The sequence below is a fragment of the Orcinus orca genome, chromosome 5, assembly GCF_937001465.1.
Source record: "Orcinus orca chromosome 5, mOrcOrc1.1, whole genome shotgun sequence".
Lineage (NCBI taxonomy): Eukaryota > Metazoa > Chordata > Mammalia > Artiodactyla > Delphinidae > Orcinus > Orcinus orca.
Genome location: NC_064563.1, coordinates 45,349,968 through 45,375,007, shown reverse-complemented (window position 1 = coordinate 45,375,007; position 25,040 = coordinate 45,349,968). Strand labels below are relative to the sequence as shown.

Below are 25,040 nucleotides of genomic sequence, written 5' to 3'. Positions count from 1 at the left end.
ACATCAACAGTGATAAATCATGTTCACAGTAGGCACACTTGATACGCTGTGTTCAAAATGATACTTTACCTCTGCAGTCTTCCTTCAAAAACCCATGACTCCAATATGATCATGAGAAAACATCAGACAAATTCCAGTACAGGAGTCTCCTACAGAATACTTGACCAGTACTCCTCAAAACCATCAAATAATCAAAAACGAGGAAAGTCTGAGAAACTGTCACAGCCAGGAAGAGCCTAAGGAGACATGATAAGTATGTGCAATGTGGTATCTTGGATGGGATCCCAGAATTAAAAAAAAAAAAAGACATTAGGTAAATTTTTTATTTGAATTTCCCTGATGATTAGTGATGTTTTCTTTCCATATGTCTGTTGGCCATCATATGTCTTCTTTGGAAAAATGTCTATTCATATTAAGGTCTTCTGCCCATTTTTAAATTGGATTGCTTGGTTTTTTGTTTTTGTTTTTGTTTTGATGTTGAGTTGTATGAGTTCTTTATATATTTTGGTATTAACCTCTTATCAGATATATGATTTGCAAATATCTTCTCCCATTCAGTAGATTGTCTTTTCGCTTTGTTGATGATATCCTTTGCTGTGCAGAAGCTTCTTAGTTTGATGTATTTGTTTATTTTTGCTTTTGTTTCCCTTGCCTGAAGAGACATATCCACAAAGATATTGCTAAGACTGATGTTGAAGGGCATACTTCCTATATTTTCTTCTAGGAGTTTTATGGTCTCAGGTCGTACATTCAAGTCTTCAATCCATTTCGAGTTGATTTTTGTGTGTGGTATGAGATTGTGGTCTAGTTTCATTTTTTTGCATATGGCTGTCCAGTTTTCCCAACACCATTCATTGAAGAGACTATCCTTTCTCCATTTTATGTTCTTTGCTCCTTTGTTATAAATTAACTGTCCATATATTTGTGCATTTATTTTTGGCTCTCAATTCTGTTCCATTGATCTGTGTACCTGTTTTTCTGCCAATCCCATGCTGTTTTGATTCCCATAGCTTTGTAATATAGTTTGAAATCAGGGAGTGTGATAGCTCCAGCTTTGTTCTTTTTTCTCAGGGTTGCTTTGGCTGTTTGGGGTCTTTTGCAGTCTATAAACCATATAGATTTTAGAGTTTTTTGTTTTACTTCTGTGAAAAATGGCCTTGGCCAACATAAAGTCAATGCCTGGTGTATTTAAGAAAGGCAAGGAGACTGCTCTGGGAACAAGCAAAAGAAAAAAATTCTAGGAAAATAATTCAAAAAAAGCAAAAAGTAAACAACAGAAGAGCTAGGTCATGTAAACAAACAAACAAAGCAAAAAACAAAAAAGAAAAATCACCTCAGAATTTTGATAGGGATTACGTTGAATCTGTTGATTGCTTTAGGTAATATGGACATTTTTCCAAAGAAGCCATACAGATGGCCAACAGGGACATGAAAAGTTGTTTAACATCACTAATTATTAGGGAAATGCAATTCAAAACCACAATGAGATATCACCTCATGCCTGTTAAAATGGCTATTATCAAAAAGGCAAGAAAAAAACGAGTGTTTGTGAGGATGTGGAGAAAAAGGAACCCTCATACACTGTTAGTGAGAATGTAAATTGGTTCAGCCACTATGGAAAACAGTATGGAAGTTCCTCAAAAAATTACAAGCAGGGCTTCCCTGGTGGTGCAGTGGTTGAGAGTCCGCCTGCTGATGCAGGGGACACGGGTTCGTGCCCCGGTCCGGGAGGATCCCACATGCTGTGGAGCGGCTGGGCCCGTGAGCCATGGCCGCTGAGCCTGTGCGTCCGGAGCTTGTGCTCCGCGGCGGGAGAGGCCACAGCGGTGAGAGGCCCGCGTACCGAAAAAAAAAAAAAAAAAAAATTACAAGCAGAACTACCATATGATCCAGCTATCCCACTTTGGGGTGTTTATCCAAAGAATATGAAAACACTAATTTGAAAAGATATGTGCACCCCCTATGCTCATTGCAGTATTATTTATAATAGCCAAGATATGGAAACAACCTAACTGCTCGTCAATGGATGAATGGACAAAGATGTGGGGTGTGTGTGTGTGTGTGTGTGTGTGTGTGTGTGTGTGTGTGTATATAAAATGGAATGTTAGTCATAAAAAAAATGAAGTCTTGTCATTTGTGACAACATGGATGGATCTTGAGGGTAGTACACTAAGTGAAATAAGTCAGACAAAGAAAGACAAATATTGTATGATTTACTCATATGTGCAATATAAAAAACAAACAAAAATAAATAAATGACCAAACCAAACCAAAACAAAAACAAACATGTACATACTGAGAACAGAGTAGTAGTTACCATGTGGCAAGGGCCTGGGTGGGTTGGGGGTATGGAGGGAAGATGAAATGGGTACAGGGGATCAACTGTATGGGTGACAAATGAAAACTAAATTTTTGGTGGCGAGCACACTGCAGCGTACATAGAAGTAGAAATATAATGTTGTACATACGAAACATATACTGTTATAAACAAATGTCACCTCAATAAAAAATAAATTTTTAAAAAAAGAAAGAAATATGATTACAAAACTGTTGTGAAGAGGAGATCAAAGTGTTGTAGCCAAAACATATATGGAAAAAGGCATCCTAGAGGTGAGTGAGACAATTAGTTAATAAGCATAATATACCATTTTCCTAGATTTTTATGATATTTATAGTACTTTTAGTCCTAAAATATTGTCATATTTGAGATTTTTTCCTCAATCTAAATAAATTTTCATTTGCATAACCTAAAATTTTTTTTTAATAAATATAATCTAACTAACCTTCAGAAAAGCTGTACAAATTTACATTGTCACCAACAGTTTGTTTCCTCACACTGCCCAGTCTAACATAAAAAAAAGTCATTTTGGGCTTCCCTGGTGGCGCAGTGGTTGGGAGTCCGCCTGCCGACGCAGGGGACATGGGTTCGCGCCCCGGTCCAGGAGGATTCCACATGCCGCGGAGCGGCTGGGCCCGTGAGCCATGGCCGCTGAGCCTGCGCGTCCGGAGCCTGTGCTCCGCAATGGGAAAGGCCCGCGTACCGCAAAAAAAAAAAAAAAAAAAAAAAAGTCATTTCACTTTAATTTGCATTCCTTTGATTGTTCCTGAGTCTGAGGCCTTTTCAAATGCTTATTGGTCATTTGCATTTCTTTGAATTGCCTCTTCATGTCCTTTGCTCATTTATCTATCAAGTTGGTTACCTTTTTCATAATTTATTTGCAGAAGCTCTTTATGCATTAAGAATATTAACTTTTTTTTCTGCCATATAAACTTAACTTTTTCCCCCAATTTTTCATTTTAGCTGTTTTTGGTGTCTTTTGATGCACTCAGAATTGTCAATCTTTTCCTTATGATTTCTGGTTTTAGTTCATGCTAACAAAAACTTTGCTTCAAAGATTGTATTTTCGAAGATTTTCTCCTATTATTTCAATGTTTTTACTTTTATATATAAAATTTCATGTTCTTCATAATTATTTAATATGATATGAAGTAGGAATACATATATTTCTATGGATATTATACATATTTCAAATGGCTAATCAATTTACACAGCACTATACATTGAAAAATCTGTATTCTCCCATTGACTAGAAATAGGAAATATATCTTTGTCATATACTTAATTTATTTGTATATATTATATATATATGACTAATATTTAGGATATAATTTCTGGATTCACTTTATTGATTCCTGGATTAGTACCACACTGCTTAATAACTGTAATTTAAAATATAACAATATGGGCTTCCCTGGTGGCGCAGTGGTTGAGAGTCCGCCTGCCGATGCAGGGGACACAGGTTCGTGCCCGGTACGGGAAGATCCCACATGCCGCGGAGCGGCTGGCCCCGTGAGCCATGGTCGTTGAGCCTGTGCGTCCGGAGCCTGTGCTCCGCAACGGGAGAGGCCACAACAGTGAGAGGCCCACGTACCGCAAAAAAATTTAAAAAAAAATAAATAAAATATAACAATAGGTTTTGATATTGTGTAGGGCAAGTCCCTCATCATTAATCTTTATTTTCAAAATATTCATGGTGTAATAAATTAATTAATTTATTCTCCCATCGGAATTTTAGAATGCATATTTCATCCCTCTTCTCCGTGTCTCCCCAGACTCTTTTTGAGGTTTGGGCAAAGATTTCACTGAATTTATTGGGGAGAATAGTTATATTGAATCCCCTCATATGGGAATATGATATATTTCTCAAATTATTTATCTTTTTTTATTTTTTGTCTGTGCTACGAGGCCTTCAGCAGTGAAAGGGTAAAGTCCTAACCACTGGACCACCAGGGAATTCCCCTGTCTTCTTTTAAATTCAGTATATTTGTGTCTTAGATATTCCTTGGCAAGTTTATTCCTACATATTTTATAAGTTGATGTTGGGAATAGAGTTTTTTTCCAATGGTTTCTTAGGAATTATAGCTAATGAAATGTTATTGCATAACTAATATTGGTTTATGCGTGCATGCGTATGTGTGTGTGTGTATGTGTGTTTGTGGTATTATCCTAAACTTTATCAAGTTTTGTGTTAATGTTATGGCAGCCTTTAGTGTTAGATATGTATATCACTGTTCGCCTACCTATAATGCTTGTTTAGTCCATATGGCCATGCTATACATCCTAAGTTTTTAAAAAATATTTATCTCATATCTAGATATCTGATCTTTCTATTGGTCTAATTTTTTTTTTTTTTTACTGTAAGTTCTTTTAGCAATTCAGGTCTAATATGTTTTTAAGTTGACTGTCCTGATTCCTAGGTAAATACCCAGATTATATCCCCTGCAAAAAATAATTTTGCTTTTCCTTTCCAATAGCATGCTTTTTGTTTATTTTTCTTATAACACTGACTAGAACATTCAGGAGAATGTTAAAAATAACAAAAATGATAGATACCCTTGTCTAATTTCTAAACTTAATAGAAATAAATATAGTCTAGTATTTCACTCAATTACAATGTGTTGTTAACTTCTGGAACATAATTTTGATGTTATTAATGTAGTTGTTTTCTCCTAGTTTACAGAGTTGATTTTAAGGTTCTTTTATTGTCTTTTTTTTTTTTTTTTTTGGCCGTATCATGCTGCTTACAGGATCTTAGTTCTCAGAGACGGAGGAATGAGCTCAGGCCACCACAGTGAAAGTACCGAGTCCTAACCACTGGACCGCCAGGGAATTTCCCAGAGTTGATTTTAAGAGTCAGAATTTAATATTTAATTTTATCAAATGTATTTTTTCACATATAGTGATAATTATTTAATATTTTTTCTTTAATTTGTTGACATGTAATAATTGATTTTGTAATATTGAAGCATTCTTCCTTTCCCTTGAACATTCCCACTTTTGCTTCTGGGCTCCTGGCTGACCCAGGACCCTGACCCCCTACCCCATCTAGTGATACATATTCTGTTACCTCCCCATCAACAATGTCTACTTGGACCAGTAGATAATACCTGATCAATGTACTTCAATTCCAGTATCTATGTGTTATATGACCTGGCTTTTAAAAAATGAGTTCCTAATTTCAATTATCATATATTTTAATTCTAGAATTTCCATTTGCTTTGTGTGCATGTGTGCGCTTTACAGCCCTCTGCTTAAATTTTCAGTCTTCTATTATTTTCTTGAACATACTAACGTAGCTAAAGTCCACAAGTGATAACTCCATTATCTAGGTCCTCCATGGATTCATTTGTATTGTGTGCTTTTTCTCTTGGTTTTGAACATGTTGTCTTGTATCCTAAAGGTCCTTGCTACTAACACCAGATAGTGTATATGAAAAGTTGTAGAGAGAATTTATGTTTATTTCTGGTTGATAGCTGGAGACACTAGCAATTCCAGATTCCTTTAATTCTGATTGAGATGATTTAAAGCTGGGCTTCAGGGCTTCCCTGGTGGCGCAGTGGTTGAGAGTCCGCCTGCCGATGCAGGGGACACAGGTTCGTGCCCCGGTCCGGCAGGATCCCACATGCCGCGGAGCGGCTGGGCCCGTGAGCCATGGCCGCTGAGCCTGTGCGTCCAGAGCCTGTGCTCTGCAACGGGAGAGGCCACAGCAGTGAGAGGCCCGCCTACCGCAAAAAAACAAACAAACAAACCTGGGCTTCAGTCCCTAGAGAATCACTCTATTTCTGGTTTACTCATAGGGTGTAGCGCTTCCAGGTCACAGCCCAAAGACTGGGGTGTTTACCAAGTGTTCCTTGTTTGATGGGATTTGAACTATAATTTTGTCCTTCTAACCTCAGGACTCTCTCAGAAGCTCTGCTAGGTTTCTTGTCCTTTGACTGCCCCTTCTAGAATTGATAGATGTCACCAGGAAAAAGCAGCCCCAAATGGGCTTACATTTCTCTCTATGCATCTAATCTATCCTCTGCAAAAGAACAGGGAGGAAGAAAGAGAGAGAGAGAGAATATATATACATTCTATAGAGATTTTCTAGCTGTTCTCAGGAAGAAGTTTATATCAAGGTTATACCAAAGTTTATTACCTAGTTCATCATTACTGTTGGCTCCTTGTTTTACATATGTACTCACATTCTCTTCCATTTTCCCTCTCTTCCTTTTAGAGTTTTTTTTCTTCCTACTGCTTACTGATATTGAGAAATATAGCTTCAAGATAAAGCCATAATCTTATCCGTACCACTCATTTTTGCCCTTCACTATAAAGACAAAGCTTTATATTCCATTTTTATCCGGATTGTATTAACCTTTAAATGTTGAAAAAAAGTCCAGTTTAAAATTTCTGTGTCTTTCTCCCAAGAACACAAAAATTTTATAATGCTTTTACTTGCCCCTTTTCTACTACGCTTCTCCCCACTTCTACAACGTGCCATTTCTCAGATTTTCTTTTTAAAAATCTAAATCTAAAATTACAGACTCTTAGTTTTAAGCTTTTACATTATTCTTCTTCTATTTCAAAAATCCTCTTTAACTACATTAACTCTACAACCACAATTCAATTACTTCAATTTAGTTACAGTTCTTACTTGTTAGGGATGCCTTTGATTAATTGCCTGGTCCTAAACCTTTCCAAGGGATATGCAAGAAGGGAAAATGTGAAGAATATTGATTTCCAGATCCTTAACCTCCAGAGGTACTCTTTCCCAAAACTGATGTGCCAGAGAATGTGTCTCTGTTCACATCAGCCCTTCAGGCACTTTTTAAATACAGGCACAACTCTCACCCATCCCAAGTCTTACAGTGGAGCATTTCTTGGAGTAAAAACCTCCAGGGGACTAAACAAAGGAGTAGGCTCCTTTAAACAGGACATAATAAACCCTTAGAGCTTCTTGTCTTTCCCAAAAAATATATATTTTTGTTAAGAGTAAAGCATTGTGTTACAAACAGAGTTTTGGCCTTAGGTTCTGCTATGTAGTAGTAGGGTAGTAGAAATATGAAAAATTCTCACGTAAGGACTTTGCCTTTTCCATTTTCTGTCTACTTGCAAATAAATAAATAAGCATTATTATGGAACAGTCCATGAAAACAAAGCAAAGAAAGAAACAATGAGTGACTTCCCTGGTGGTCCAGTGGTTAAGAATCCGCCTTCCAATGCAAGGGACACAGGTTCGATCCCTGGTCGGGGAACTAAGATCCCACATGCCACGGGGCAACTAAGCTCACATGCAGCAACTACTGAGCCCATGCGCTCTAGAGCCTGTGCGCCACAACTAGAGAGCCCACGCACCGCAACTACTGAGCCCATGAGCTCTGGAGCCCATGCGCCTCAACTAGAGAGAAGCCCACGCATCACAACTAGAGAAGTGTGCCACAACTAGAGAAGCTCTCACACCTCAACGAAGAGCCCATGCACTGCAACAAAAAGATCCCACATGCCGCAATGATGGTCCCATGTGCCACAACTAAGACCCGACACAGCCAAATAAATAAATAAAAATAAATAAATACAAAAAATTATTAAAAAAAGAAACAATGAGATATAGTGAATGCTTAAGAGAAAGTTTCCCCTGCTCCCGTGTTTAAACACAAAGCATTCTTTTCAGATATTCTAATATTGTCTTCTAGGATTTGTGATTATTTACAAAGAAAAGCACCTTAAAACATCCAAAGCTGAATAGATTAATGTATTAGTTATCTATTGCTACACAACAAATTACCACAAATTTAGCAGCTTAAAATAATACACATTTATTATTTCACAGTTTCTGTGGGTCAGGGTCTGGTAAGAGTTCATCTGAGTCTTCTGCTTGGGGTCTCACAGGGCTGCAATCAAGGTGTTAGTTGGGCTGCAAATCTGGAGATTTGACTGGAGAAAGATCTACTTCCAATTTCACTCAGATCCTTGGCAGAATTCATTTCCTGCAGTTGTAGGACTGAGGGCCTCAGCCTCTTGCTGGCTGTCTGCTGGCAGCAGTCCTCAACTTCTTGAGGCCACAGACAGCTGCTAGAAGCCACCCACAGTTCCTTACCACATGATCTTCCTCAATATGACCATGATCTTCCTCAATATGACCAATTCCTTCATCAAACCAGCAGGGAGAGGCTCAGAGTGTTTCCTAGCCACACAGAGTCATATATGACTTTACATAGTCAAGGAATTACTTCCTATCACCTTTGTCATATTCTGTTGGTTAGAACCAAAGGGAAGGGATTACACATGAATTCCAGATGACAAGGATCATGGGGGAGTCACCTTAGACACTGTTTACCACAGTTAGTAACTGACTCTTCATGTGACTAAAATGTTTTCTTGAACTACCAAGATTTTAATGACTCAGTGGATAAAAATGACACAAAACTTTACAAAGTTTTTCTACAATGAGGTATTACCTCACGCCAGTCAGAATGGCCATCATCAAAAAATCTACAAACAATAAATGCTGGAGAGGGTGTAGAGAAAAGGGAACACTCTTGCACTGTTGGTGGGAATGTAAATTGATACAGCCACTATGGAGAACAGTATGGAGGTTCCTTAAAAAACTAAAAATAGAACTACCATACGACCCAGTCATCCCACTACTGGGCATATACCCTGAGAAAACCATAATTCAAAAAGAGTCATGTACCACAATGTTCGTTGCAGCTCTATTTACAATAGCCAGGACATGGAAGCAACCTAAGTGACCATCGAAAGATGAATGGATAAAGAAGATGTGGCACATATATACAATGGAATATTACTCAGCCATAAAAAGAAATGAAATTGAGTTATTTGTAGTGAGGTGGATGGACCTAGAGTCTGTCATACAGAGTGAAGTAAGTCAGAAAGAGAAAAATAAATACTGTATGCTAACACGTATATATGGAATCTAAAAAAAATGGTCATGAAGAACCTAGGGGCAGGATGGGAATAAAGACGCAGACCTACTACTAGAGAATGGACTTGAGGACATGGGAGGGGGAAGGGTAAGCTGGGACAAAGTGAGAGAGTGGCATGGACATATATACACTACCAAATGTAAAATAGATAGCTAGTGGGAAGCAGCCACATAGCACAGGGAGGTCAGCTCGGTGCTTTGTGACCACCTAGAGGGGTGGGGTAGGGAGTGTGGGAGGGAGATGCAAGAGGGAGGGGATATGGGGATATATGTATATGTATAGTTGATTCACTTTGTTATAAAGCAGAAACTAACACACCATTGTAAAGCAATTATATTCCAATAAAGATGTTAAAAAAAAACTTTACAAAGTTTTTAAAGAATTGGAAAATTTTCAATATGGAGTTATAATCTATTTTTATCAAATCAATGAAATATTTACTTCAATTGCATTTTATCTTAAAATGTTTAGTATTTTCTTTTTGAAAAAAATAAAATTTAGCTGATGGACTGATTATTTTTAATAGTACTATTTACATTTCTTTTTCTTTAAATATATAGGAAAGCTTGATCATGATGTCTAACAAAATTAGTGGAGTTAGTTCTAATTTAATATATGATTCTTATTTAGTTAATCCTAGAAGCTGAACACCAGCATCTGAGCATACTTTTTATCATACTCTCTATCTCATAAATAAGTAATATTTTAAGCTACAAATTACACTGCACCGTTATAAACTAAGTAATGAGAAATAGCATTTTAATTTACTACCTTTTATAACTTGTTATACCATTGATGAATTAACTATGTTAGATCTACATCATTTAAATCTTGACTGCTCTTAGAAATCTATTTTATAAAATGTGTTCTATAACATTTTCCCAGGGGTTTTCATGCTATTTTTGCAAATGTATAACATATAAATTAAACTGAAAAATGAGATCAGAATTTTTCTGATTGGCAGTAATCTGATTGGGGCTGATGAGACTAATAAGGATGACTGGTTTGCCAATTAAACCCTTCTGCTACCCAAATAAAGAAAATTTTCAGCTCCAGTATTTAGATGAAAGTATGTTTAAATGATGTGATAAGATAAAACATATTGCATTGGCAAAGGTATAGAAAATAAGCAATATTTTAATTTTTCCAGTTATCTCAAAATAAAAGAGTAATAAATATAATTAATAATCATTTGTTAAGTTTTGGTAAATCCTTTTCAATACAATTCCCAGAAATGTTGAGGAACCGAATGCCTCTGATGGCTGGGCAACAATCATTTTGCAAGTTGTGTAGTTTCCAATTCATTTCTTTTGCCAATTTGAAAGATGATCTAATTAAATTGTCAGTTAATAGATGAGGTAAAATAATTAGTTATTGGGCTTCCCTGGTGGCGCAGTGGTTGAGAGTCCGCCTGCCAATGCAGGGGACACGGGTTCGTGACCCGGTCCGCGAAGATCCCACATACCGCGGAGCGGCTGGGCCCATGAGCCATGGCCGCTGAGCCTGCGCGCCGGAGCCTGTGCTCCTCAACGGGAGAGGCCACAACAGTGAGAGGCCCGCGCACCGCAAAAAAAAAAAAAAAATAATAATAATAATTAGTTATTATTATTATTATTTGGCACATAGTTCAGAAGGAGCTCAAAGGATTGAGTGGCATTGTTATAACTTCTTCCATTTTTGCTACTTATTTATAAGTACAATACTTCTTAGCACATTTTTCTGAAAAAATAGAAAAGAGTAATAGAATTAATACAAACTCTGTCTCATTCCAGCAATAAGTAATAATCATTCATAGATTCATGAACTAACTGGAGGAAAAAACCCAGTTATTTCATTGAGAATTGGATTTCCAACAAAACTCTATATTTATTGATTATTTATCAAAATTTATTATCTTTATATTGTTTTGATTATGTACTGATAATGGTTATAATAACTCAAGCCAAAAGAAAAATTTGTTAACACTCAGAGTCTTATAGTTATTGTCGACACAATTTAAAATTATATATATATATATGTATTTTTTTTTTTTTGCAGAAAAGTAGGACAAACAATAAGACTTTCATGCTTAAAAATGTATTAGTTGAGGGTTAAATTCTGTGAGAGAATTAAAATGGAAATGTGAGTTCAAGGAAGAAAAAAGAAATGTGCAAATTTCCAACCATTTTAAAAGGACCTGTTCATGAATATGTAAAGACATGGTAGTAGACATCAAATCATTATAATATTTGGATTCCACTGTGATTGAACTTAAGTCTTCTCTGTTGAGAAGCTGAAATCTACAAACATATTACTCCTTCCTCCTGCTCTGAGCTCCCACTTGCTCTTGGCCCCCACTTCCCCACCTCAGGAATTAACTCATGGTCCAGCCACCCAGCCCTATGGCTTCTTATTAGTCTTCTGTAGGGACCCCTTGATTATAAAAAGTCTGCTTTTATTTAGCGTTCTTTTTCTTAATCTCTTGGACATAGTTTATTTAAAACTACAGGGCAAAATTTATGCTAAATCTAGAATTGTTGGTAAATTTTAGATAAGTCTTGGCAATCTTTGCCACAAAAGTAGTGAAATCCAAGGAAGGTTTCTGTAAATTAAACAAAAAAGAAAAGAAAAAATGCAGGGACAATGCTCTTGGTTTCTAAGACACTCAGGAAATGTAAGTACTTTCGAAAAAACTAGGTAAGTTACCCTTAACCTCACTGGGACACCTTCATCCCTGAGCTTGAACACTTAGTAACAATTTTCTAAAAATGGTGCTCTTCTTCAACAGTTAATATGACCAGAAACAGTGATGAATTCCAGCATCCACAGGCCAGTATAAGAAGCACAATGTATAGTTTCTGCACAGATAACTGTGGCTGGAGAGAAGAGGGGAAAGAAGCAAGCCACTGAGAACCTAGAACCTGTGTGACATTTTAACTTTGAGGGCAAGACACAGGGCCAGGTGTACTGGAAAAGCCCAGCGGAGTGACTTTGGGTGAACAAATTACATAGCTAGGCACCATACGGGGCAGGGAGAAATTCACTTGTTTATCTAACATTTGCATAGAGGGCAAATTTTATTTGTTTCAGAAATTTAGTAAACATGTTTTCCAAATGCTTTTTAATACAGTGCCATATCTAATAATATTAGTGAAAGTAGTTATGTAATTGTACTTTTTCTCTTCCTTACCATCAGTGTATTATTCTCTTCTTGATACAGTGGTTTTAAAAATAGATTTATTCTATTCACAGGTCAGTCAATGAAGTTGTGTGCCTGAGTCCCACACGTAAGAAAATGGGACCATGGTAATTGCCGCCACCTTGTGGGAGAGCGAAAGAAATTCAAGATATCTTTACCTCCCTAAATGCTTCAGCACCCTCTGATTCAAGCACTCATGCGCTGGTTCACCCTTGCATTTGACATTTACTCTTTGCCAGGCCCTGGCTAATAAGATAATCAAGGTGTGTAGAATGCAGAATGCAGTCATCCAGATACAATTTACTGTTAAAATATTGTCCCAGGAAAGAGCACCCTTCTTGGGTGGGGGTTGTGGAGGAACCCAAAAGACTTTCCCAAAGAAGCATAATCCAAGATAGCCAGCATGCATAGCCAGGCTGACTCTATTCTATGTAGCTTTCTGTTATGAAAGTAATTTCCTAGGCAGGAATTTTTTGCCCATTCCTACTGGTTCTTTCCCAGTAATAAGAAAGGAGAAGAGAGATTGGGAGTTTGGGATTGACATGTACACACTGCTATATTTAAAATAGATAACCAACAAGGACCTACTGTATAGCACAGGGAACTCTGCTCAATATTCTGTAATAACCTAAATGGGAAAATAATTTTTTAAATTTAAATAAATAAATAATTAAAAAGAAGAGGGAGGATGCAATGCTGACCAGCTTCAGAACCTCAGAGAGTATGTGGAATACCTTTCCTTTGCTTCTCCAGATACATCCTCCACCCACGTCCATCCTGCTCTGTCCCCAGAAGGCTGACCAGTGCGGACTGCCTCCATCCCCTCTCTCACACACTCACTTAGAGTTCCGTTCAGAGAATGTTGGTAGAGAGGAGACATCGGCAAGAGATCTGCCAAAGGAAGAAGAATTAGATCATGGTATTTATACCCAGATTCTCTCCCATCCAGGAGGGGATCCCACAATGAAAAGTCTCAGTTTCTCTCCCCAACTTGGCCTTCCAGACCCAGAGGTGGTAACCGGGCCCAGGTGTTGTTAGCTCCAGAGGGCTGCACTAATCCTTGTGGTTTTCCTACACTCTGCCCACGCCTTGGCAAATAATCCCTTTAAATCATCCAGATTTGAATGTGCCATTGGTTTCCTGCTTCCCTGGCTGATATAAAAGAAATTAATAAATAAATTTTTGAGTATATAAATTCTATATAAATGAATGACTGACTCCAAAATTGAATGAATAAAGGCATGAATGAATGAATGAATGAGTGTGTGAGAACTGATTACAGACATGTAGAATATATTAATATTTCATGCAGGAATAAGTGCATAACAACTAAGAAAATGAATGATACCCACGTGAAAACATGAATGGATGCATAAATGAAGAATGAGTTCATGAAAACATGAATTGAGACCAGTCTGAACAAATCTGAATGCTTGACTTCATCACCTCCCCATGCTCTCATCTGCTAGAACACATGCAAAGAAAAGGAATGATGAGCTTCTCCCTAAAACACGGCTATTACATTGAAACGTGGTTTAGAGAAAGGCACTCAGAGCTTAGGTTAGGAAAAAAGATTCAAGAAAAGAATAAGTTAACTTTTAAAAGGGCAGAAAGTAAAGGTAGAGATTTCCTTAGAGGGGCAGAAAACAGAGATAGAATAGAGTGCAGGATTAAGCTTCTTTGCTCTAGAGGGAAATCAACAGTTTAGAGACTCAGAGACAAGGAGCCATGGGATAGGTAGCCAGCCAGCAACTATTGCCAGGAGGATCAGTTAAAAAAATGGAAAATGGAAGCATCTAAATGCCACATCTGGGTGCCAAGGTGGGATGATCAATGAAATATTTTTCTTAAGACTCAGATATCATCCATTAAACTATTGGGTCATGTTGCAAAAGCCTCTTTCCAAAGGATCATGGCCATTCGTACAAGGTCGCTGATCTAACTCACTTGTTCTGAAAATGAGACCCTTGGTCGAGATCCAGTGCTGCTGTATTCATGCTAAAACATACAGATGATGGAATTAGAAGCAATTTAAGTCACAAAGCACCAAATGGTAATCTGAGCCCATGTTTTCTAATTTCCTCTCCCCCAAGTTTAAATTCCTATTTATTTTTATTTATTTATTTATTTATTTTGCGGTACGCGGGCCTCTCACTGCTGTGGCCTCTCCCATTGCGGAGCACAGGCTCTGGACACGCAGGCTCAGCGGCCATGGCTCACGGGCCCAGACGCTCCGCGGTATGTGGGATCTTCCCAGACCGGGTCACGAACCCGTGTCCTCTGCATCGGACTCTCAACCACTGCGCCACCAGGGAAGCCCTAAATTCCTATTTAATAATTAAAAAGATATAATAGGAGACATCTGTATTTATAAGTATAGTCCAGGGAGGACACAAGTCTCATGCTAGAAACTTTAGGTAAATTCTAGAAAATATAAAAAGTATCATTCAGGAAAGGGGTCATGACAATTGCTCTAGAAATTCAATTTCTAGGAATTTTCTTAAGAAAATAATCACACAGATATAAGAAAATATAGAGGGAAAGATGTTTACTGCAGTATTACACAAGCTAAATAAAAAACTATGTAAATGTCCATTATTAGGAGACTGTAAAGCAATAGCTAATAATAGGTAACTCTTGTCAAGCATTGATCTAAGTATATATTAACTCATTTAATCTTCACAATAATCTTAAGAAGTAGATAGTGTTATTATACCGCTTTAGAGATGAGGAAACCGAGGTATAGAGAGTTCAATTTACTTTCACAAAGCTAGAAATTTGTGTAACTAGCATTTGAACTCAGGCAGTCTGGTCCAATGTCTAGGTGCTTAAAACCATGTCATGCTGCCTTTACATCATTAAAATTCTCATGCATGTTTAAGTTCATTGATAAGGCAAGATGCCTACAGAATATTGATCCAAAAAAGTTGGTTACAGAACAACACATACAGCCAGATCCTATGCATGAAGAATTAAAAACGAAGGCAGAGAGAGTGATCTGGATGAATGGTCTCTCAAATGGTATTTTTTTTACAGTTAATATGTATCATTTAACAAAAATGATAAAGCTAATGTCACAAAGTTAAGCAACACCTCACTTGGACACTCATCCATCCCACACGTAGGAACACCGTCATCTTTCAGCCATTGCCGTAGATACTGTAGGCTAAGGCCCCCTGCAGCACTCTGGCCTTGCTGCAGTAGCTACACCATTTTGCCTCTGATACTTAAGTGCTATCTTCTAGCCTCTACCATTCTATTAATAGGATCCCGACATCTCCACTGATATCGAGTTCCATTTCATGACAGTGACTACACAACTTGCAGAAAACTGTGATTACCAAACTTTTCGAGTAAATGTCAGCGGCTTCTCACCAATGCATTTCTCATTATCTTAGTAAAGGGAATGTCTGGCCCTCCTGGGTAATACAGGTTAAGAGTTCTTAGGCCTTCCATAATAAATCTATTCTAACATTTCCTATGCCAAGGAAGTTCTGGAAACTCCACTTCATTTAGTGTAAGCTTTCATTATGTCTAGGGTTCAATGAGCCATCAAAAACAACACTTAAACCAATTCCAGTGTCTCTGTCAGATATCAAGTCCTTAGTCATCAGTATCTCCATGTCAATGTTCCCTTTCTCCCTATTCCCATGGTAATAACACCTTCCAGATCCACTCACATATCTTTTCCCTTATTCTTTTCTGATTCTATTAGCAAAGTTCTGCAACTCCTTTGGTAGGTAATTTATGTGTTCCTAGAATAGGGCTCCTGTTTGACTTCTAAGGTTGGGCTTAGCACTGACTCTGTTTATTTATTTATTTATTTTTAATTTAGCTGCGTTGGGTCTTCATTGCTGTGCACAGGCTTCAGTAGTTGTGGTGGACGGGCTTAGTTGCTCTACGGCATGCGGGATCTTCCCGGACCAGGGCTCGAACCCGTGTCCCCTGCATTGGCAGGCGGATTCTTAACCACTGTGCCACCAGGGAAGTCCCTGACTCTGTTTATAAGCCTAGAGGTAATAAGGGGTTGTAGGGAAAGGTCTTGAGGAGAACCAGCATCATCTTACAAGGTACGGGCTTCACATAGGGTCATTGCCCACCTCCAGGTAAGAGGGACAGAGCTGTTTCTGACAGGTGGTAAGGCTCAGGGAAATCTGAGGTTTAAGGGTCTCAGACTCATCCACCCTATCCCAGGTCTCAGGGCCCCTTTCTTTCTTAACAGGGCCCTGACTTTGACCTAGGAGACTGATGAAGCTGTGCATCTAGTCTTCTTGGAGCTCTGCCACCCTTATAATCAGATCTGAGCCTGATTTTCAGGACAGTGAGTAGAGGTAAGTCTACTTTTGAGCTTCCATAGAAGCCTTCTGGTATTCAGGATCCCCTTGATTGGGCTATGTAAGACTGACTGACTCAGGTTAAAACCAGATCAGCTATGGCTACATTCATCAGGGCTGTGGCTTAATATTTCCCTGGTACAAGTCTGAGACTTTGCCTTCTCCCAGGCCAGGACTCAGGAAGGATGTTTAGATGTGAGGGTGAAGGCAGTATCTCTTCCTGTAGCAGCCTCTGCTGGAGCCTGGAACAGGACACATTCAGAGGGTACACAGGGGGCAGGGGACACTGGGAGACCCAGGGCTTTGCAGCACACACTACTGTGGTTCCTTATGCTCTGTAGGACCCAGCCACCTTCAAATTTTGGCTAAGCTCCTAATTAGCTGCTTATACTGTTGAAGCCCAGCTTTTAATAATAGCCGTCCTGCAGTTATTTGGAAAATTAGCAATTATAGATATAGATATGTTACAGTATATAATAAAGTATTAATAAGAAAAAGTTACTACAGTTATTTTTGTCTGGAAAAGAAATAGCAGCCATGAGTGGTGGAAGGGCAATGCTGCGCCCAACAATTAATACAAAATTTTTAAAAAACCATTTAGAGTGAGAGGCATTTCTGGCATCCACAACTCTCATTAGGTGTTGTGTCACCCAACAAACTGGTTTTACCTCTTTGTGCGTGTTGAGCCAAAAGATACAACCAAGGCAAAGAGTGGGAGAAGGGAGGATTTATTACTTTGCAGCAAGTAAGGAGAACACTGGGATCTTTCCCAAAGCAGTGTCTCCCAGCAAAATTGGGCAAGTTTTAAGCTAAGGATACATGTATATTCATGAAGGGGGCTGTGAGGTGTATGCATATTCATGAGGGGGTGCAGTATATGCATATTCATGAAGGGGCTTCAGCAGAGGAGAATTCAGCGTAGCATTGGGGCAAAGGTTGATAGAGTCCAGGCTCTAGTTGACTGAAGTCAGTAAAGTCGACATCATCATTCCTTAGGTTCCAGATAGTCTGGTGGTTGAGTGTTCTAGGGGGTTTGTATCCTGCAAACCAGCTCAAGAATGTGCTTCAGGCTAATCTTTACCTTCAGAACTGGGAATCTTTGCAACTGATATATTATCTTCATTATGGTTAGGTTATTTCCCTGGCCTAATAATATCTGTTTATTCTTATATTCTTTTGTTTCCTGAACTTTTTTCCTTCATTAACTACTGGGACCCAGTCTCCTGCAAGAGCAAGCATTGTGGCCAGGCTTAGATCCCAAAATGTCTCAGGGCTAAAATGGCTTCTCTTATGTCAAGAAAGTTATGTCTAGATCTTTTCCTCCCGGGACCCCCTACCCTGTTGGCCTACAGTTGGGGGTATGGTAGCCAGAGCTCTGAGAGCTGTGAGGACAGCCTATGAGTTGGGGAATGGCCCTGTTCTCACCAAATTCACAAGTTTGGTGTTAGAAGCCTGCTGCTGTTGGCGTCAGATCATAGATCTACATCCACATCACCTCCACGACCACCACTCCCTAACACTCTGTCCACCAAATTGGTGCTCAGTACCTTTGCACACCTTTGACTTCTACCCTGGGATTGCTCTTAGGTGGCTCCTACTGGGGCGGCTGAGGGCTGGAGCCTGGAAAGGGGGTGAGAAAGTATTGTTATGCAGTCTTAAAGGGCCATCTCTGGGGAACCTGCTAGAGGTGTGCTCAGTACTCAGAGAGACCCATGCATCTACCCCATCACATGCCCCTGCGGTTTTTCTCTCCTTCCAGCTCCGTACGTCCTACAGGCTCCAGCCCAGAACCAACCACCATCCAAATTGCTGATTCCCATCTGTGCTCTTCTTGAAATACTCCTCATATTACCTCTCTATACAGTCCCTACACACTATTAAGGCATTGGTGGGGTTCAGGACACACTACCTCAAAATATGGCACCTTGGCATATTAAATGACTTCAGCTGAAAAAACTTTTAAGATTGGTTGGAAGTTCACTCTGACTTCCCCCTGTTTCCCATACTTCTCTGAAATAGGTCATAGAACTCCCATGTGAAAGGTACCCTCCCTGTAGTAGGAGGAAGGAAGACATTCTTATTACCAGAGATGGGAATTTGGAACCAAGAAATCTGTACAAACCTTATTAAACTCACCCTTATCTTCTAGTTACTTCTACACCACTTACTACCTCTAGCCCAAACCCCTTTGTCTTGGCAATTCTTCACAAATTTATTGTTTCTCTGTCTAAAAGGTATGAGTTTCCTGCTCTGGTCACTTATTCTGGCCCTTTATTTTCTTGTGAAGGCGCCCATGTACATGCAAAAATTCAATAAAACGTGCATGCTTTTCTCCCCTTAATCTGTCTTTGTCAGGTTAATTTTGAGACCCAGCCAGGGACCCTAAGAGGGTGGAGGAAAACTTCTTCCTCTCCTACAGCATCAAAGGGACAGGACTCATAGGAGAGGCATATTTTTGAAGAGGAAATATCGGGAAGGGGTAAAACAGAATAGAAGTGGTGTGTTGGTATCTAGGGGAAGATGATGAAGGCTTTTCTTCCATTTCTTTCCTTCTTTCCTCCTTCCTTAAGGATTGGTCTTCATTACTGGGTAAGAATTGTTTATGATGAAATCTGTTCATGAGTTCCACAGTGCTAGAGGCACTGTGCATCTCTTTCCAAAGACTTGCCTGAGGGTTATTTATTTATTTTACTGAAGAAATTTTCTTTATCATTCTATTGCTCTTGTTCTTCCCTCACCCTTTCTTCCAGTTACTTTGCTAAGTTTCTCTATGACAAACAATGCCTCAAATTTTATCTTGTTGGTCATTACAGTTATTTCCCTTTAACAAGAAATTATATATATATAGAGAGAGATATAGATATATATAATTGCTTTGGAATTGCTAAAACAAAACAAAAATCATCCTAAAATGATTGAGAATATATCCTAGCCCTAAATGACCAAATATCAGTGAACTGATTTATCTTTTAAATGTATCACTAAAGGATACATTAAAATGTATCGCTAAAGGATCTATATTGTCTAAATGTAAAAATCATGATTCTCATACAAATATAAAACGAATATGTGTCAAAGGTTTTACTTAAGTATGTAATTCATTAATTAATGAAGGAACCAGTAAGATATTATAACTGGTTCAAAGGAGAATTCAAAGTGATAGCTAGACAGATAAGGAATACCGACATGAATTGACAAATAGATGCAAAACTGGCTTTTCCCATGAGGGTGGGGAGAGAAGTCAATTGTCCCTCCACTGGACAGAATTCAATTGCACATTTATGGACAAGAGTCATTTGCATTGTTCTCAGTATCTACCATTTACAGAGTTATAAGTAGCTCAAAGAAACTCAAAGGAGGAGATAATCCAGAGGGGTGCATGAGATAGAACACTCAGTAATCTTTTTTTGCCATTTCAAACTCTTGCACAAATTTTACTGAATGTTAATCAGGGTACTTAATTCTTTTTTGTATTTGATTTTGTATTGTATTTGTATTTTGTATTTGTTTTGTACTGATGTGTGCAATTCATTACCTATAAAATTCATGTCTGACAAAAAATAATTATCACTGTAAAAACATTTTTTTGCTAATCTGACTGTGTTTATATAAGTATATGTTACTGAGGAATATGACTGTTGGATATATCAGTGTTAGGGTGACCAAATAAAATACAGGATTAATTATTTTAGTGTAAGTATGTGTGAAATATCAACAGGAAAAGAGGAAAAATGGCTGTTGGGTAGACAACTACTACTTCTACATCACTAAGCTAGGTTTTATTTTGCTTTTTCTAGTTGTAAAAAAGATGGTAGTATTGGGACATAAATTAAGCTGCAAAAATTTTTTTAAACTTTACTTTTATTACCTATTATAGGGGAAGAAAAAGTTTTCCTCAACCTTCTTAGGGTCCCTGGCTGGTCTGGAAATTAAACTGACAAAGACAGATTAACAAGAGAAAAGCATAAAAATTTATTTAATAAAATTTTTATGTGACACAGGAGTCTTCATAAGGAAATGATGACCCAAAGAAAGGGTTTATCTGGAGTATTATTATGCTAAATTGGTGAAGAGTAGACAGTCCTAAAGAAATACAATAGGTCAAAGAGTCTGAGGTAAGTGTAGTAAACTGAGGCAAACTTAACTTAGCAGGGCATGTTCGTTTGGATTCTCCCTGTCCTTTTGTCTACAGAGGAGGATGCTCCTTTCCCAGTAGAGGGAGAGCACCTCTCACAGGAGGGTCTGATGACCCGTTTTGAGGAAGAAGTTGGGGGAAGGGTCTAAAGTGACCTTCCTGCTTCTACTGTTTTCTCAAACTTGTTCAGCTTAAAATATTCATTATGCCAAGGTCATATTTGGAGGTAGCACATCCTGAACCCCATCCAACACACTGCTAAGAAATAGTTATGACTTGCATTTCTGCATGAGCATCACCAGGCCCAACAGCCCAGGAGGGGAGTGTTCTGACCACCTAACTTTCCTGAGGCAGGAATGGTGAGCCTGTGGTGACAACGCATCACACGTTGCTTATACCACTTGAGACAGTTTTCATTATGATAACTAATCACAACTTTCTAGCTCAATCAAGGCACTGAAGGACATATTCCTCCCTCTTTTCGAATAAAAAATAAATAGCTAAGCAAGCATAACTCTTGGATGCAGAAGAACACCTCACACGAATTTGACAAATATCACATGTTTTCTTCCCTATTGTATTATCATAATTTATCTGTTGGGACAGGGTCACATTGGTTTCCCCAAGTTTGTTATTTCTACTACTCAGCAAAACAAAGGAAAAAGCCATAATGTGGTGAAGGAAGAGTGTTTCCCATAACATCAAACAAGGCCATAACAGTGTGAATAAAGAAAAGGGTAAAATTCTAGAAGAGTTTCAGAGGTAGAGCCAATAGTTTGATGTGTGATTAAATAGGAGAAATAAATTGAGACAGGAGGGGAGAATGATGCCTAGCCTTCTGGGTTTTGTAGCTGAGTACATGGTGAGGCCATCACTGAAATGGAAAATTGGGGAGAAGCAGATTTGGCTTTTATGTAAAAGAGACTGTAAAGGTGGGATCTGAATTTCATACTTCACTGTTTTGCACATTTTCCTTCCATTCAACAGCTTTTCCGCATTCTAAATAACTTTACTTAGCAAACTGCAATAAATTTCAGTTCCTTTTTTCTTTTAAAAAACCGGATACCTCTGCCATCTCATCAGAGCTTCGGATCAGCCTGAGATGATCAGTGTTCTCATAATGAGTTCTTTTAAATTCCAACCCAAAGAAAATAAACATGGAATTTTAATCACCCTATTCAGCCTTGTTGAGGGGAAATGCACAGTTTCCTGTTAGGTGTTTTGACATACTGAAAATAGCTTCAAGGTTCCCCCTTCCCTTCCCCTCCTCCACCACGTGCCTGATCATGACTGGTACCCTATAAACAATTGCTGAAAAATAAATATCTTCTTTAATATCTCATTTGGCTCTAATGTATAATTCTAAGGTCTACTGGAAACTCCTTTAGTTCATAATCACCTACCAGTAGCTGGCATATGTAGATTTTGATTAAGTATGTAAGGTTTACTTTGGTCTATTTACATAGCTAATGTTGTCCAGTTAGTCACAATTTTATCTATAACAACGCTAACAACAGAGGACCACTTCACAACTCCACTTAAAAATATCTGTTAGCTTCCCCCATGGAATAAGATCCAAACTTTAAGTCCCTTGATGATATGACTCCTGCCTATCCTTCCAGCTAATCTCATTTGTATTGTTTCCAAACAGAATTTGTTACCAAACCAAACTTGGATCCACCTGCCAATCTACTGACACTCGGTTGTGATGAAGGAAAGTGCAGCATTTATTGTAGGGCGCTGTACAAAGAGTCCAGGACAGCTAGTGCTCAAAAAGTCCGAACTCCCCATGGGTTTCAGCAAAGCATTTTTAAAGGCCAGGTGAGGGAGGGACATCCCAGTGTATGTGATCAGCTCGTGCACAATTCTCTGATTGACTGGTAGTGAGGTGACAGGGCGGTGTCACAGGGGTTAACGTTATAATCCTTAGGCGCTGGTAGGCCTGGGGGCCACATGCTCATTATCATCAAGTAGTTAATTTCTTCCATTTGGTGGGGATTTTCATATCTGTAAAACAGCTCAGGAAATGTGCATCAGATACTATTATCTAGGTACTGCAGAGAGGAGCCAAAGCAGAGGATATGGGGAAGGGGTCTGTCCTGGGGAGGCCCCATAGGGTCCTGCTCGGTTACAAATTTACACCTGTCTAAAGTGCCAGTTTCTCTCCTTTTCACCTATTCACATTGTCAGTCCACTCATATTGAAAGCCAAAACTCAGATGTCACCTCTATCAGGTTTTATTTGGAATCCTCCAGCATCCTACATAGAGCCTGCCCAAAGATAAGTGCAAAAAAATGTCTGCTTAATAAGTGAGTTTTTTTAAAGTTTCATTCCAAGTATCTTAGGTTGAATTATTAAACCAAAGTTCCTTTACTAGATTGCAATTGATCTAGGCATTAAAAAAAAAAAACCGCTAGCATCCTTGAAAAAAACATCTTTGATAATAATCCTTTGGACATCAAGCACAGAAAGTATTTTTTTATGCCATTTTTCTTTGATCCAAAGTATTTTTCACCCTACATAACCAGATATATTTTATAACGATCTGATGAAACACTTGTTTTAAATAATGAGATTTGTTACGACAATTAACTACTTGAATGATAAAGCCCCAACTAGGGGATGAATAACATGCTCAACTCATTAAGTGTTCTACTAGCTGAGAATACAGCAGTAAACAGTATAGGTAAGGGCTCTTCTCACTGAATTTACATACTTTCATTTTAATTGGGGGTGGGGAGATGGACAGTAAACAAATGAGTATGTCAAGTATCAAAGTGCTTAAACAGATGACCGAGTGGCCACTTTAGAACAGAGGGTCTGGGAAGGCTTCTCTGTGCAGGCAATTCTCAAACTGAAATCTGAAGATTTTTTAAAAGGCAACAATGCAAAATTTAGGGGAAAGAGCATTCCAACCAGAGGGCCCTGCAGCACAGCAGGGAGACAGAAAGTGGTAGATGAGGTAGGTGAAGAGGCACGTGTAGATCATGCAGTTCTTTGCAAGCAAGCATAGGGAGTGTGGATTTAAATCTCCAAGCAAAGGAGAAGCCACTGGTAGATTGTAAGGGGAGCAATATAATCTAGATTATACTTTTTGTCATTTTTTTGTTTGTTTGTTTGTTTTAAATGATCCCTTTAGAAGTATGGAGAATGGATTGCAGAGGGGGTGAGGCCCACTGGAAGGCAGCAGTGCGATCCACAGATGATTTCGGCTCAGAGTAAAATGGTGTTTGTGAAAATGGAGAGGTGAATGCAGTTTTGTAAATGGAGTCAAAAGAACTTGCTGATCCATTGGATGGAGGAGAAGTACAGGAAGGAGAGCTGTACATTCACTTCAGAATATAGACTATTTATGTTCCTTAGGATTCTTTGTAACCTCTTGCATGTTCCTCAGTAAGGAGTTAAACTCTTTTGACACGTTTTCATTTTATATTTGTATATTTGCATGCAAACATATTTGTGGGCTTTCACCGTTTAAAAATAACTAATCTTTTTTTTTTTTTTTTTTGTGGTACGCGGGCCTCTCACTGTTGTGGCCTCTCCCGTTGCGGAGCACAGGCTCCGGACGCGCAGGCTCAGCGGCCATGGCTCACGGGCCCAGCCGCTCCGCGGCACGTGGGATCCTCGCGGACCGTGGCACGAACCCGTGTCCCCTTCATTGGCAGGCGGACTCCCAAGCACTGCGCCACCAGGGAAGCCCAAAATAACTAATCTTTAACAGATGAAATGAGTTGAAGAGTGAATGGGAAATGAGAAGAGGAAACACTTGTATATAACTCCTTAAAGAAGTTTGGATTAAAGGTCTTGTTCTCTCCAGAGAGGCAGCACCTAACGTTGCTCTGAGGAACTACCCAATCACTACCGCGTGCCGACTCAGTGCAATCGTCAGACAAGATGCCCCTTGGTCCAGATATGTCCCTTCCAGGAGGCCAAAGCCATCGATTACTACAAACTGCTGTCACACTTACTCCAGACGAACACCACCGCCTGCTCCTCTTGCAAACTGCCTTTGGAGATCTTCGGAGGCAAGAACCCCCGCGGGGAGCCAGAAGCGCCAGCGGAGGCGGAGAACAGTGTGACGTCAGTGCGTCGCGCGGGCCAGGGGCGGGGTCTAGCTTTTCCT

General features: G+C 38.9%; 1 long non-coding RNA gene across 1 annotated transcript in view; it reads right to left on the bottom strand.

Annotated features, from left to right (window-relative positions):
* Positions 1-2,196: 2,196 nt before the first annotated feature.
* Positions 2,197-25,040, bottom strand: part of LOC125964544 (uncharacterized) — an 88,088-nt gene continuing 65,244 nt past the window's right edge. Inside the window, exon 2 of the long non-coding RNA XR_007477656.1 lies at positions 2,197-3,779. This is a non-coding gene — a long non-coding RNA (uncharacterized LOC125964544). The remainder of the gene's footprint in view (positions 3,780-25,040) is intronic.